We start from the raw sequence: 15672 nt of genomic DNA on the forward strand, positions 1-15672 counted from the left end.
TCTCTACGTTTTATGGAAGTATGACTCTGCATAAAGTGCCCCAAATTTGCATCCCAGTAGAGAAAAAGTACTTCATTAATTCAGTGGTATTGCTGGACATCAGTGAATTCAACCCTGAAGCATAAAAGTGCAGGGAATGAGACAATTTCTGCTGTTCATTGCTCATCTTATCTTGTAGTATGAGGACACTGACCCTGGTAGGTCGGGCTGGTGTCAACAGTAAATACAGGGGAATCCCGAGAAAAAATACAAGCAGGGCACCTGAAGCTGTACTCAAAACAATTAAAATGATCTGCTGCAGCGCAGACAAAAAGGCATAGTCTGAAAATCCAAGTTTTTATACATCACTTCTCTCCATCCTCCATAAAAGCATAAAGATGAAATATCCCTGAATGAGTAACAAGAATTATGGTTCAGATAGAGATACCTAGGAAGTTTTTGATGATTACTGCTCTATATGCAATGGCCTTAGCAGCAAACAATTGAAACTAGAATGGAAAACTCAGACTCCAAGCAAATAAGAACACACGAACACTCAAACTTTCATGGAAACAACTCAATTTATGTGATGACAGGCAAAGGGATTCAGAATGCTTAGCTAATTACAAGGTGAGGGTAATTATTGGTATAAAACCAATGTCAAAGGCAGATGAAAAGTGCTGGTGTCATTTTTTAGGCACAGAGTTACAAGACTCAGAAACGTCAAGTCAAAATTTCAATTTGAAATGCAATTCCAAGCCTTAATATGTATGGGGATTTTTAACCTAATGACAAGCTAGAATCCTGCACTTAGGAAAATAGCTTTCTTTGATAAACTGTATAAGGATTTGAGTATCTTGTTTCTTCCACAATACAATCAGACGACCACTCTAACACAAGCTCTCCGTTTTAAGGAAGGCATTTCTGAATTCCTTGATATAAAATAAACAACTTCATATTACAACACTCCTGTTCTCAATCCAAACAAAACCAAACCACCACAGTCCATGGTCACAATCACATATACCTAGAAGAGGGATACCAGAAGACAAGATGAATTGCAGAGGACACGTCTGCATCTGAGAACAGTGCTCTGAAACAGTGGAGGCTGTTTTATTTCATCATGTCTATGTGCTCCAGGGACAGTACTCCATTCTCTATTATACAAAGGATACCGTGAGAAGCGTTCCAAGAGCTGCTCTGTACCTACAGTAGGAAAAGCTACATACTCACTGGGGACTCGTGAACCACAGGTAAGCAATTCTGCTTTGATATAAGCCCCTACATCTATTCCTCTCTGCCAACTTCTGAAGTGAAAGGAAGAGGTTCCTCTCCCCCCAGTTTATAAATCATCGTTCTGGTTTATTTACTTCAAGATGCAGAAGCCTTTTTTAAAGTGCAACATGTAGTTCAATAAAATCGATGGTCATTTAGGCTTTGTATAAACCACAAACTATAACTTCTTTCTGCAGAGATTTCCTCTGCTGCCTTGTGAATAAGAGCCACGTAGCACAGAGGCAAACTCTCCCACACAGGAAATACAATGTAAAAGCTTCTACTCTCTCTACAAATCTCCATATGGCGATTGTATACCAAAACCAAATGAACACTAAGCAAAACATGTTGCAAGCAACATATCTGAAAATTGGTGCTCTTATTGCTCACTTCAGGCAGGAAAGCATCCCCAAGTGGCAGAGATGATGACAAGTCAGATTGCCTGAAGCCATGCTGAAGAAGCAGATGAAATGGCCCATCCAAAAGCAGCACTTTTGTGGGTTTGTAGCTGCGACCTTGCAGTGATGAACAGGGTGATCTGGTTTTGTTATTTTGGCTTTCAAAGCTCTGCAGACGAGAGCTTTTCCAGCGTTTTCTCCCCTTTCACTTTTAGGCCAAATTTAAAGCTACAAAAATTACTATCGCAACTTGGAATCCAGTGGTCCCAGCCCTAGGGATAAACGCCTATGGAGTGCTTTGTTGGAGTGGCTCTATCAGCCTGCACAGAGAGTAGCTATCTGCCCACTTTTTTCTAATCAACAGAGAGCCCCAAGATGCAAAACTGAGATAAAACCGATGCACCCCTGACTGCATGGAAGATAGAATGTTCCTTGATAGATTTCAGAGAGTAGAAGAACAGGCAACCAAGCTGCCAACTCTTACTATAATAAACCTCGTAGTATGAAGTTACAAAATCAAGTCACAGAAATTTAGGCATAAGTTCTTCCAAAACTCATGAGGCAAAATGTTACAAAAATAAGTTACCAGTGGATGTGAAACACAACAGGTAACCTTATTGCAGAATATCAGATGCCCAACTGCAAGAACAGGAAACAGAGCTGCTTTAAAGAAAACACATGGATTATGCACATAAAACCCAAGAAATTATATTCTCTGACACTGTAATGTCAGGGTGCTTGCTTTCTCTTACCCAGCATAAGAAAACTGGTAGGAAAACACATCCACAGTCCTAGTCCCTTAGCACAGATGTTTCTGGTACAGGCCATGGCTGCTTTCAAGAACCCCGACCCAATTTCCTCTACACGCCACTTCCAATGCACTCCAACTCTGCTCCAAACAGCTCATCTTTGGACATACTCACAACTGCAACTACTCACCTGAGCTTTCAATTTGCCTTGAAACCAAACCATGCAAGACAAACACATGCCTTAACTATCAAGATGCTGATGGCAGATACAAAATAAAAACTGTTATGTAGGAGAACACAAAACAGAAAAATCTATAACAGTAGACACAATTAAAAGAGACGAAACCAAAGTACTTTATTGAGCAAAAAGCATATTACAAATGACAAAACAAAAGAGAACACTAAACAAGAGAGTAGAAAAGGAGATCCAAAAAGCTCAATTTTCATTTCAAGTGCTGTAAAGAAAAAAACAATGGTTAGGCCTCAGAAGCACCAGCTCTTCTCCCTGAAAAAAACACTGACGCTTACACATGAAGGGCAATACCCAAGGGTCCACCCACCAACAGACAGTGAGGTATTCTCCTAAATCACCTTAACTCACCGGAGAGATGCGCCGCAGACTTCTGGCCGGTGCTAGAGCTGGGCTGGCAGGCGGGCACCCTGGGCAAATTGGCTGGGCATGCAAAGCAACGGCCAAAGAGGCTGCGCACCCCTGCTCACAGGGGGCCCGAGCCGTGGCCTGCTCTTAAAAGCGCCCAGGACTCAAGGCCAGGCCCTGACTTACAGGGTGGCCCTGGTCCCAAAGGCCCTCGGAGGCTCCTTCTCTCCGACTGAGGGGCACCTTGACCAGCACCCCACTAGCGGGGCGGTCACCCCACACAGGCTGCCAGCTGAGGGAGCACAAAGGCTCCCAGACCCGGAACCTGACTACAGGCAGGTCGACACCCAGGGAGCCAGAGAGCTCGGCCTTCCCCCTGCACCAGCAGGAACGAGACTTAACAGCCAGGTAGTGGAGCTTCACGGCCAAAGGCCGGGGGACCGGTGGATCCAGGCCGCAGCCTCTGAAAGACCGGGGCCGGAGATTCCCAACAAGCCCAAAGGAGCTCAAAGCTCTGACCTGCGCCCGAGTTACGGGCGGGCCTCCTGGCTGCACCACACCACCAACATCATCAACGTCATCATCATCATCATCATGTACGTCTTCAGGAGCCCAGCACGCAACCTCGACCCCAAGCAGGGGGAGGTCAGCCCAGTCAAAGGTGGGCCTGTGCCCTGCAGCAAAGCACTTCCTCAACCTGCACCCTCTAACGGGCGAGGGAGGGCTCGTTCCTGTGGGCTAGCTAAAACAGCGTCCCAAGGCCTGCTTAAAGCGAGCTGGGGCTGCTCCAGGGGACAGAGGGCTCCACAGATTATTGTGGCTGTGCGTGGAAGCCCGAGAGCTTCAACACGCCACGGGGCAAATGCTGCGACACGCCCTGACAACAGGGGGTCACGCTGGCAGGTCACCAGCAGGACAGGCAGCCACGCAGGCAGAGACCCAGGTCCTGACTACAGGCGGGTCGCATTGCCTGCACCACGACTAAGTGGCTTGGTGCCATCCTTGGAAAGAAGGGGCAAGTCCAGACCGTCCCTCCGCTCGTGGACTCAGAGGGGGCTCCCCTGTTACAGCACAGAGCCCTGCTCTCCCTCCTGGGAGGTTTAAGCTAAACTGCAGCGATTTTAACAGGGGCCTAAAGGACAAGCTCACTCACTCACTCACTCACACTGACAAGGACAGACAAACACAAAACAGAACGTCCCAAAAAGGGAGGCGGTCTCTGTGCAGCCACTGTCTGGGGAGTCACCCTACTCACGAGCGAGAGAGGAGAGCCCCAGACCATGCCCGGGGATGCGTGGAAGCCGGAGAGCTTCAACACGCCAAGGGGCAAATGCTGCGACACGCCCTGACAACAGGGGGTCACGCTGGGGAGGCCCCCAGCAAGCACAAGGCTGCTGGGGCAGAGGAGTTGGGCAGGGAAATGGCCCTCCCCTGCTTACAGGGTGGCCTGGGGGTCCAAGAGAGCTCCATTTCCCCCCTCGGGTGCGGAGACGCTGGCTCTCACCCTCCTTACAGGGTTGCCACGCTCTCCGGGCAGCCAAAGGAGCAAGACGGCCAAAGGCCAAAACTAAAAGTAGCAAAGACCCGAGCCCTGGCTACAGGGAGGTCGCCCAGCACAAGAAATTCCTCAGGGCAACCCAAAGGTGCCCATCATGCTCTTACGTGACCTCGCCCTGTGCACACAGGGAGGGTCCCTTTGCCCAGGGCGCCTTTCCCGTGCCCCCTCTTCTGCCCGGCGCCGCTCCTCGCCTCGCCGGTCCACACGCCGCCGCTCCTCGCCTCGCCTCTCTTCTGTTCTTTGCCAGCTTCTGCTGAGGAAGGAAAATGTCATTAGGCCTGGGAAGCGACAACTCTTCTCCCTGAAGGAAAGGTGGATCCCTAGCCCTGGAGGGAGATCCTCAAGGGACCACCAGCCCACCCTCCCCAATACCCTCCCCGATACCCTCCCCTAATTTCAGCTTGTCTCACCGGAGAGATGCGCCGCAGACTTCTGGCCGGTGCTAGAGCTGGGCTGGCAGGCGGGCACCCTGGGCAAATTGGCTGGGCATGCAAAGCAACGGCCAAAGAGGCTGCGCACCCCTGCTCACAGGGGGCCCGAGCCGTGGCCTGCTCTTAAAAGCGCCCAGGACTCAAGGCCAGGCCCTGACTTACAGGGTGGCCCTGGTCCCAAAGGCCCTCGGAGGCTCCTTCTCTCCGACTGAGGGGCACCTTGACCAGCACCCCACTAGCGGGGCGGTCACCCCACACAGGCTGCCAGCTGAGGGAGCACAAAGGCTCCCAGACCCGGAACCTGACTACAGGCAGGTCGACACCCAGGGAGCCAGAGAGCTCGGCCTTCCCCCTGCACCAGCAGGAACGAGACTTAACAGCCAGGTAGTGGAGCTTCACGGCCAAAGGCCGGGGGACCGGTGGATCCAGGCCGCAGCCTCTGAAAGACCGGGGCCGGAGATTCCCAACAAGCCCAAAGGAGCTCAAAGCTCTGACCTGCGCCCGAGTTACGGGCGGGCCTCCTGGCTGCACCACACCACCAACATCATCAACGTCATCATCATCATCATCATCATCATCATCATCATCATCATCATCATCATCATCATCATCATGTACGTCTTCAGGAGCCCAGCACGCAACCTCGACCCCAAGCAGGGGGAGGTCAGCCCAGTCAAAGGTGGGCCTGTGCCCTGCAGCAAAGCACTTCCTCAACCTGCACCCTCTAACGGGCGAGGGAGGGCTCGTTCCTGTGGGCTAGCTAAAACAGCGTCCCAAGGCCTGCTTAAAGCGAGCTGGGGCTGCTCCAGGGGACAGAGGGCTCCACAGATTATTGTGGCTGTGCGTGGAAGCCCGAGAGCTTCAACACGCCACGGGGCAAATGCTGCGACACGCCCTGACAACAGGGGGTCACGCTGGCAGGTCACCAGCAGGACAGGCAGCCACGCAGGCAGAGACCCAGGTCCTGACTACAGGCGGGTCGCATTGCCTGCACCACGACTAAGTGGCTTGGTGCCATCCTTGGAAAGAAGGGGCAAGTCCAGACCGTCCCTCCGCTCGTGGACTCAGAGGGGGCTCCCCTGTTACAGCACAGAGCCCTGCTCTCCCTCCTGGGAGGTTTAAGCTAAACTGCAGCGATTTTAACAGGGGCCTAAAGGACAAGCTCACTCACTCACTCACTCACACTGACAAGGACAGACAAACACAAAACAGAACGTCCCAAAAAGGGAGGCGGTCTCTGTGCAGCCACTGTCTGGGGAGTCACCCTACTCACGAGCGAGAGAGGAGAGCCCCAGACCATGCCCGGGGATGCGTGGAAGCCGGAGAGCTTCAACACGCCAAGGGGCAAATGCTGCGACACGCCCTGACAACAGGGGGTCACGCTGGGGAGGCCCCCAGCAAGCACAAGGCTGCTGGGGCAGAGGAGTTGGGCAGGGAAATGGCCCTCCCCTGCTTACAGGGTGGCCTGGGGGTCCAAGAGAGCTCCATTTCCCCCTCGGGTGCGGAGACGCTGGCTCTCACCCTCCTTACAGGGTTGCCACGCTCTCCGGGCAGCCAAAGGAGCAAGACGGCCAAAGGCCAAAACTAAAAGTAGCAAAGACCCGAGCCCTGGCTACAGGGAGGTCGCCCAGCACAAGAAATTCCTCAGGGCAACCCAAAGGTGCCCATCATGCTCTTACGTGACCTCGCCCTGTGCACACAGGGAGGGTCCCTTTGCCCAGGGCGCCTTTCCCGTGCCCCCTCTTCTGCCCGGCGCCGCTCCTCGCCTCGCCGGTCCACACGCCGCCGCTCCTCGCCTCGCCTCTCTTCTGTTCTTTGCCAGCTTCTGCTGAGGAAGGAAAATGTCATTAGGCCTGGGAAGCGACAACTCTTCTCCCTGAAGGAAAGGTGGATCCCTAGCCCTGGAGGGAGATCCTCAAGGGACCACCAGCCCACCCTCCCCAATACCCTCCCCGATACCCTCCCCTAATTTCAGCTTGTCTCACCGGAGAGATGCGCCGCAGACTTCTGGCCGGTGCTAGAGCTGGGCTGGCAGGCGGGCACCCTGGGCAAATTGGCTGGGCATGCAAAGCAACGGCCAAAGAGGCTGCGCACCCCTGCTCACAGGGGGCCCGAGCCGTGGCCTGCTCTTAAAAGCGCCCAGGACTCAAGGCCAGGCCCTGACTTACAGGGTGGCCCTGGTCCCAAAGGCCCTCGGAGGCTCCTTCTCTCCGACTGAGGGGCACCTTGACCAGCACCCCACTAGCGGGGCGGTCACCCCACACAGGCTGCCAGCTGAGGGAGCACAAAGGCTCCCAGACCCGGAACCTGACTACAGGCAGGTCGACACCCAGGGAGCCAGAGAGCTCGGCCTTCCCCCTGCACCAGCAGGAACGAGACTTAACAGCCAGGTAGTGGAGCTTCACGGCCAAAGGCCGGGGGACCGGTGGATCCAGGCCGCAGCCTCTGAAAGACCGGGGCCGGAGATTCCCAACAAGCCCAAAGGAGCTCAAAGCTCTGACCTGCGCCCGAGTTACGGGCGGGCCTCCTGGCTGCACCACACCACCAACATCATCAACGTCATCATCATCATCATCATCATCATCATCATCATCATCATGTACGTCTTCAGGAGCCCAGCACGCAACCTCGACCCCAAGCAGGGGGAGGTCAGCCCAGTCAAAGGTGGGCCTGTGCCCTGCAGCAAAGCACTTCCTCAACCTGCACCCTCTAATGGGCGAGGGAGGGCTCGTTCCTGTGGGCTAGCTAAAACAGCGTCCCAAGGCCTGCTTAAAGCGAGCTGGGGCTGCTCCAGGGGACAGAGGGCTCCACAGATTATTGTGGCTGTGCGTGGAAGCCCGAGAGCTTCAACACGCCACGGGGCAAATGCTGCGACACGCCCTGACAACAGGGGGTCACACTGGGGAGGCCCCCAGCAAGCACAAGGCTGCTGGGGCAGAGGAGTTGGGCAGGGAAATGGCCCTCCCCTGCTTACAGGGTGGCCTGGGGGTCCAAGAGAGCTCTCCCCCTCATTTGGAAGCCGGGAGAGCTTCAACACGCCAAGGGGCCCCCTCAGCAAGCACAAGGGTGCGGAGAGGGTGGCCTGGGGGTCCAAGAGAGACGCTGGCTCTCACCCTCCTTACAGGGTTGCCACGCTCTCCGGGCAGCCAAAGGAGCAAGACGGCCAAAGGCCAAAACTAAAAGTAGCAAAGACCCGAGCCCTGGCTACAGGGAGGTCGCCCAGTACAAGAAGTTCCTCAGGGCAACCCAAAGGTGCCCATCATGCTCTTACGTGACCTCGCCCTGTGCACACAGGGAGGGTCCCTTTGCCCAGGGCGCCTTTCTCGTGCCCCCTCTTCAGACCAACGCTCCTCTTCTTGCCCACTGTGCTTGTCTGCACTCTGCCTTTAATTTCAGCCATCTTCTGTTTTGGAAAGATGACACCGAGTGGCTTCAGATTAATACATTTTAAGAGGTATTCTGAGGTAAAAAGTGGTATTTGGAGTAATAATCTGAGATCGGTACACAAAGAAGATAGTATTGCAGTGTAATTTTTTACCTTTCCCTTTGAGATTTGTCTCCCAGCTTTTCTCCCCTCTGTCAGAACCTTTCCAAATTTTTCCCATCTCAGCTCTCTTTTCCACTATCCTTCCCTCCTCAGGCCAGCATGCTTTCCCTCTCTCTCCCCCCTCTTTAGTTAAGCATGAGAATTTCTTTCTCATTCCCACTTGGAGGGTGGAAGAGAAAGCCCTTTATACATCACTCCTAAATTGGAAAGATCCTCTGCTTTTCACCACAGCCCTTCATTCACGTCTCAGAGTCTAACCGCAAATGCCGACGGCTCTGCTCCGCTCAGCTCCCGCCGGCCCGCTCTTCTCCGCTCCCCTCAGCGCTCTGAGGAAAACTCTCCCGCCGCTCTTATTTATAGCCTTCCACCCCTCACCTTCCCGCGCACCGCTCTTATAGGCTGGCTTTCGCAGCCCGCGAAGAGTCCAGCCAATGGCAGAGCGTCTTCTCCGGTTGCGTTCTTCTTCTCCCCCCCCCCCCCCCCCCCCCTTCCCGCCTTCCAGTGGAAAGAGGCTCATGGCGGTTCAGTGCCTGCTGAGGGCGCTGCCGTGGGCTCACTTGTTTGTGTGTTCGTTCCCTTCGTAATAGGAAACACAAACCTCACGGTTTGGGTTTATTTATCTGTGTGCTTATTGCCTTGTTAACAGTGTTTGAAATCACACCTGCGGGGGGTCTTCCACCTACGTCTGAGGGAGCAAATGGGCAGCCATTTTGTGCAGCCTTTCATGGTGGCTGGTTAGTTTCAGGTACCAAACAAAACAGCATTCCAGGTGTTCACTGTAGTCAAGGGGTTTTATCTTCCACCAGTTCACTCCCAAAGTTTAACCAAAAGCACTTCTTGCACACTTGATGGGGCCCCAAGAATTATAGAATCAACCATATTGGAAAAGACCTTTAAAATGAAGTCCAACCATTACCCCAGCATGCCAAGTCCACCATTAAACCATATCGCTGAGGGCATCTGCACAGTTTTTGAGCACTTCCAGGGATGGCCATTCCACCTCTTTCCTGGGAAGCCTGTTCCAGTGCCTGATTACCCTCTCTGTGAAATAAATTTTCCCTAATATCCAATCTAAACCTCCCCTGGCACAGTTTGAGGCTGTTACTTTTGGACCTATTGCTTGTTACTAGGGAGAAAAGATTAACTACTCCTTTTAGGCAGGTGTAGAGAGTGATAAGGTCTCCCCTGAGCCTTCTCCAGACTGAATAAAGAATAAAACAAAACAGGTGTGTGTTGATCAGCAGGTGTCTAAGTTAAAGTTGGTTTGGTTCTTTTTTAATCTGAAAGAAATGTACTAAAATGCACTTCATTTTACAAAAGCAGTATAAAATAACATTTTTAAATTTGCTTATTTTAAGAAACGCAAATAAGTTCACAGCAGCAATTCGGTGAAAAATGGTAAGCTTCAATGATTGTAAGTAGAAACTGTCCCAGATCAAAGCACCTGAGTCTTGCAGTCTCACACATGTTCTGTTGGTGCAGCAACCCAATACGTTCTGATAGCACTGCTTTTCTCTTCCTGCAACTGATTGTAAAGTGTGCTGGGTTGTGCTGGCAAAGGAGAGGGTCTAGGAGCTCTTTAGCATGTGTGGAAGCATTTTTGTAGCTGGTGATGCTTAGAGCCCAAAAGCCAAGTCCTGTTCTAAACTCAACACCTTCTGTGTTGTTTCTGGGACTGCAGGGAGTTAGGCAAAGTAACCCATCCTAAAAAAAAGCCACCTGTGTGTTCTGCCCACAGATTTCGTTATTTCTGTAGTTTGTTCCACCAGCTTTTGACAAAGATACTGTTCTGGTTTTCCTTCTCAGCCCTACCTGGTGTGGGTATGCAGAGTCCACAGCAATTGCATCCTCAGAGATTAATTTCCATTTTGTCTCATTTCCATAAATCCTGCCTCTTACAGCCTCTGTTCAACCACAGAGACCTCTGAATGGGCCTTTAGCAGGCTGACAGTAATGCAGGCAGAACTCTATTAATGTAAATTACACTGAATTAGTAGAAGACAGTAAACTTTTGCTGCAGGCAAATAGATACTGAAATTGGATACAACACAAGCTACAGAAACTAAGGGGTCCTACCACACTTGGTAGGGCCATCTGCTGATAGCATGCCCTGCTCTAAAAACTTTGATGCCTTGATTATGTAAATAGGGGAGATTATTCCATCCTCAAGACTCCAGCAAGATAATTAGCAAACAATAAATCACCACAACTCAAGGAACTGCAAATGAATTTTGAGCTTTATCATCAAAACTGCAATTGTATCACTGTTATTAACTGAGCAGGATAGAGGCCATCAGGCCCCAGAGATACTTCCCTACTGGCTGTAATTTAGATCAGAACTGTTTGGCATTACTTAGCCTGCTGGGAAGCTGCAAAGAAAGGGGGTTAGTTTTCAGTAATTTCACTTGGCTTCTCTACAAGTACGATTTCCACTTGCCTGGTATTCTGGCTTCTGGATGATTCAGACACTCAAAAGGCCTGATGCAAGTGTATGAAAGTACATATCAAATTTTCTACTGATATTAGTAAACTTGAGACCAAGTCTTAAGCCCCCTATTTGCTCAAATCATAATATCAGAGCTAAAAAACTCTTTCAGTCCTTCTTCCCTAAACCCAGTTTGGTTGTCAGCACTAACTGGCTCCTAAGCGTGGCTCAGCACATGAGGAGCACACTCAATTCATACATAAATGTCACCTACTTTCTGTGGATCATGCCCTTATGCAGATGCAAGGAAGTATCACTCTTCCTCAAGGTGGGTTTTAACAAGAGCTCCTTATTAAGGAAGGCATAAAAGAGAAGATAAACTCAGATAGCAGCCTACATTTAAGCAGAACACAGCCACTACAGGAGCCCAGCAAAGCACAGAGAAAAATCTCAGAGCTGAAGCACTATCACTTTTGGCTGTTTCAGACTGTGCTTTGTAACAACCACACTCCAAATACCCAGGGAGCCAGGCCTGGAGCTCCTTAAAGCCGTGCTGCAGCAGGACTTCCTCATTACATTGTGTCACAGGTATCTCTAGTATTTCAACAAATTAGATGATATTCTTCCGAGGTTAATTTACATTCAAACATAATCAATTATAGGGATTTAGGACAGGCATATGTTATGGATTTAGGTGATAAAGGATGAGATCTATTATAAATACATTTATAAAGGAGTAAAATGTCTGATGGTTTGGGAAATTGAGAGATATTGAGAGAATTATTTGACATCTATATTAACTCAAAGCCCTAAATGGGCTGGGCTTGTTTACATTGCTTCAGTCTTATTATAGGGTGAATTTTACCAGCTGTCTTGCTGAACAGTCATTTAGCCTTAAACTATAGTTAAAACTGTCATGGTTTTAAGCAAATTATATTGCGTAAAGTAATTATTTCCCTAACTGCAAAGAGGATCCAGGTAGCTTGTGAATCTCATTTCTGAAAAAGAGCTAGCAAAGCGCCCTCTGTGTAAGATATGGGAAAGCATAGAGTTAAGGATCTGAAAAGATCTTGTAATCCAGAAAAGGTCTACTAAGCTTGATTAGTTAGCTGTGTACATCTGGGCATGAAGGAGACAGAAGGGGAACAGATCTCCTGCTGAATCTGATGTGGGGTCTGAAAGCTTCATTTATTGGAAGTTTTGATGGCTTTGTCTCCCAGCCTCTTAGAAACAGACTGTGGCCCCCTGTGGATCTCCATCCCTGGAGTTTTTGCTAATATTGAACAACTGCAGCTTTTCTGCCTCATTATCAATGCCTTTCCTAGGGTTTTCAACCTCCTCAGCTTCACAGCTCCTGAACTGCACCTCCAGCTCCCACTTCCAGCTAAGCGTTTTGCTTCTTTTGCAGGCTAGATGATGTGTGTGGCACCAAGACAGGCCCATCTGTTCTCCTTCATTCTGTTCTTCTCTAATTCACAGAAAAATGAAGAATTTGAGCCCAGAACCCTACATAGCACTGCCCAGATTACCCTGTACCTGTTACCAGAGAATTCCACCAAGTCTTTATTGAAAGCAACAAGCACATTATTTAGGGATGTGTGAAGCACTAGCAGAAACTGTCCTTTTTGAGCACTAAAATTCTGCATCCAACTTTGGCTTGTGTCTAAACTGCAGGGACATAAACTATAGGTGAACCCAGTGGTACAGAGGAGGGGAAGACTTGAGCCTGTCCTCCCTTTTTAGGCTTTTCTTGAGCTTGACTACTTACTGTGCCAGAGCTTTAGCTTGTGCTGCTTGCAGTGCTATTACTGTCAGACAAAGCCATGGTCAGGCCTGCCTGGACCATGTGTAGCTACTTTTCTACATGTGGCATACCATGACTGATGTCTGGCAGAGACGCGGCATGGAGCTTGCAAAGCCCCATACCATGTGGATAAATGCCTCTCAGCTACTTAGGCAAACATGCCTTCTCCCATGTATTTACTGGCTGTTCTGTTTCATTCATTGCTGTGGCATTTATTGGTCCTTTCTCATTGCAAATCACTGTCTAACCAGTGACTTTCTTTTGTATGATTAGATTTACCAACTCTTTCATACCTGGTTCTGGCTGTGGCTCTGTTTTTAATTAGGAAGGAAAAGCTCACTGCAGGCAAGTACTTCCTCAGGACAGTTGCCTTGTGAGAATGAATTTGGCACTACGTATAGCCTGTGTCGTGGCATCAAACATTCATTCTAGTGTCAAAATGGAATTGACATCATATTTGTGGGCTTTATTTAAAACGTGTGCTGCCCAAGAATCCAGCAATTAATTCATCCATTGGCAAAGCACCACTGAAGCACTGCCTCTCTTTATATTGACTATATTGCAGTCCATTAAGTAGCCACTACACAGCCCATAATGATGCTAAATTAGGTATTCTGAGGGCTATTTAGAAAGGCTTTTTTTAATTTTTTTTGCTTTTTCCACCAGAAACCAAGACAGGTTATTTAATGCAGCTACTTCTGAACTCATGATGTGTCAAAGAGGCACAATGGAGCAAAATTCCCAGTGAGTTCTGGATTGGAAAAAGGAGACAAGTCAGCTTTGGATTTGGTACATAACTGTGGGATGTGACAGGCTTATCTTTGATAATGCATCAAAGTGTTGTCAGTCTCCTCCTCTGCCTCGGGGAAGAAAAATTGCAGCTGAAGTATTGATTAGTACAAGGAACTCTGCCATGGATCTGTCACAGCTGCCCATGAAAAGGAGGCATTAAAACCCTTGAGAAAACTGACCTGCCCAGGTTCCTAATGCTATTGTAGTGTACCATGACTTGGCTTACACAGCCATTATTTTCCTCAAAGCCAGCCCAGCACCTCAGGCTTCTGCCTTCATCAGGTGCTGGGTATGTGCCCTGACTTGATCATGTTGCAAATGGAGACTCCTGAGGGTCAAGGCAAAATTGACCATCTCCCTCTGTGAACAGACAGAAGCAGGAGACACTCCTGTGCTGAAAGCCAAGCAGTGCCAATGTCTCCACACTAGAGGAGACTGGCATGGGGCTGTGGTGACTTGGAGACAAGAATGTTTCTTTAGACTTGTCACTTTGAAGTGTGCCCACTTGTGCTGGAAGGCAGCAGCCCTATGTGAGCCAGAGGCACCCTGAAGCCATGTCGGGGGGGGGGGGCTGTTGCGTCACTGTGCAATCGCAATTAACTTTAATTACATGTCTCCACTGGCTGCCAGGTTTGGAAAAATTACAAGGAGGTGAAAAAAAAAGAAAAGGCAGAAAAGAGGCTCTTGCAATCCAGGTGAATTTTTCCAAGCTGATTGCCAACACTCAAGATTCCCAAGGGCCTTTGTTAGTAGAGACAAAGCACCAGACAAAGAGATGGAGGAAGGAGGAAGACTCTTCTCCTTCTCTTTTAAAATAACCTAGCTAGCATTCAAAATCTGGGACATTCATACGTGTGCCCTCTAAGTATCTCTAACTGAAGGGGGCCATCACAGTTCAACATTTCTCTGCTTCCCTGATGTGAAGCATGTGTGACAAAGCTCTGACAGCACGTGACCAACTCCATCGACACAGGAATATTTAGGGACTGAATTTTCTTACTGTTAATCAGGATTCATAAACTGCATCCAGACAGGTGCTTCTAAGTCATCACCTTCTTGTCCTTATCTGTCAGGAAAAATACTACAATCAGTGAGATGAGTATCCAGCACAAAAGGCACCAACTGGTGAAGAACAATGGCAGTGCCATGAAATCTTGCCCCTTTCAGTTGTGCATCTCTTGTAGTTATCCACAAGAAGGAAATTAACTGAGTCTTAGAATCAATATGCATATTTCAACCCTTTATTCACTTACAAATGATTTTTGACACTGCTTCAAGCCTGGATTTGCTCTCTAGAGACCTAAGCAATATATTTTTAACATGGCTACAGAAATTTTTTATTTGAATGTGCACTGATGGCATTTCCCCAGTTGGGAATCCTGTGGGAGTTGAATAGACTACTTTAGAGGGTACTGTAAGCAATAGTAAATGATTAGATGAGAAAATGAACATGAGGAGGCAGTGTGTGCTTGCAGCCCAGAAAGCCAATCGTATCCTGGGCTGCATCAAAAGGAGCGTGACCAGGAGGTTGAAGGAGGTGATCCTGCCCCTTTACTCTGCTCTTGTGAGACCTCATCTGGAGTATTGTGTGCAGTTCTGGTGTCCTCAACATAAAAAGGACATGGAACTGTTGGAACAAGACCAGAGGAGGCCACGAGGATGATCAGGGGAATGGAGCACTTCCCGTAGGAAGCTAGGCTGAGGAAGTTGGGGCTGTTCAGCCTGGAGAAGGCTGCGTGGAGACCTCATAGCAGCCTTTCAATATCTAAAGAGGGCCTATAGGGATGCTGGGGAGGGACTCTTCATTAGAGACTGTAGTGATAGGACAAGGGGTAACGGGTTAAAGCTTAAACAGGGGAAGTTTAGATTGGATATAAGGAGGAAATTCTTTCCTGTTAGGGTAATGAGGCACTGGAATGGGTTGCCCAGGGAAGTTGTGAATGCTCCATCCCTGGCAGTGTTCAAGACCAGGTTGGACGAGGCCTTGGGTGAGATGGTTTAGTGTGAAGTGTCCCTGCCCATGGCAGGGGGGTTGGAACTAGATGATCTTAGGTCCTTTCCAGCCCTAACTATTCTATGATTCTATGATTCTATAATTAGAAGAGGAACAACAGAA

Source organism: Pezoporus wallicus, unplaced genomic scaffold (genome assembly GCF_028554395.1).
Source record: "Pezoporus wallicus isolate ANWC-B61680 ecotype Strahan unplaced genomic scaffold, APGP_CSIRO_Pwel_v1 scaffold_8769, whole genome shotgun sequence".
NCBI lineage: Eukaryota > Metazoa > Chordata > Aves > Psittaciformes > Psittacidae > Pezoporus > Pezoporus wallicus.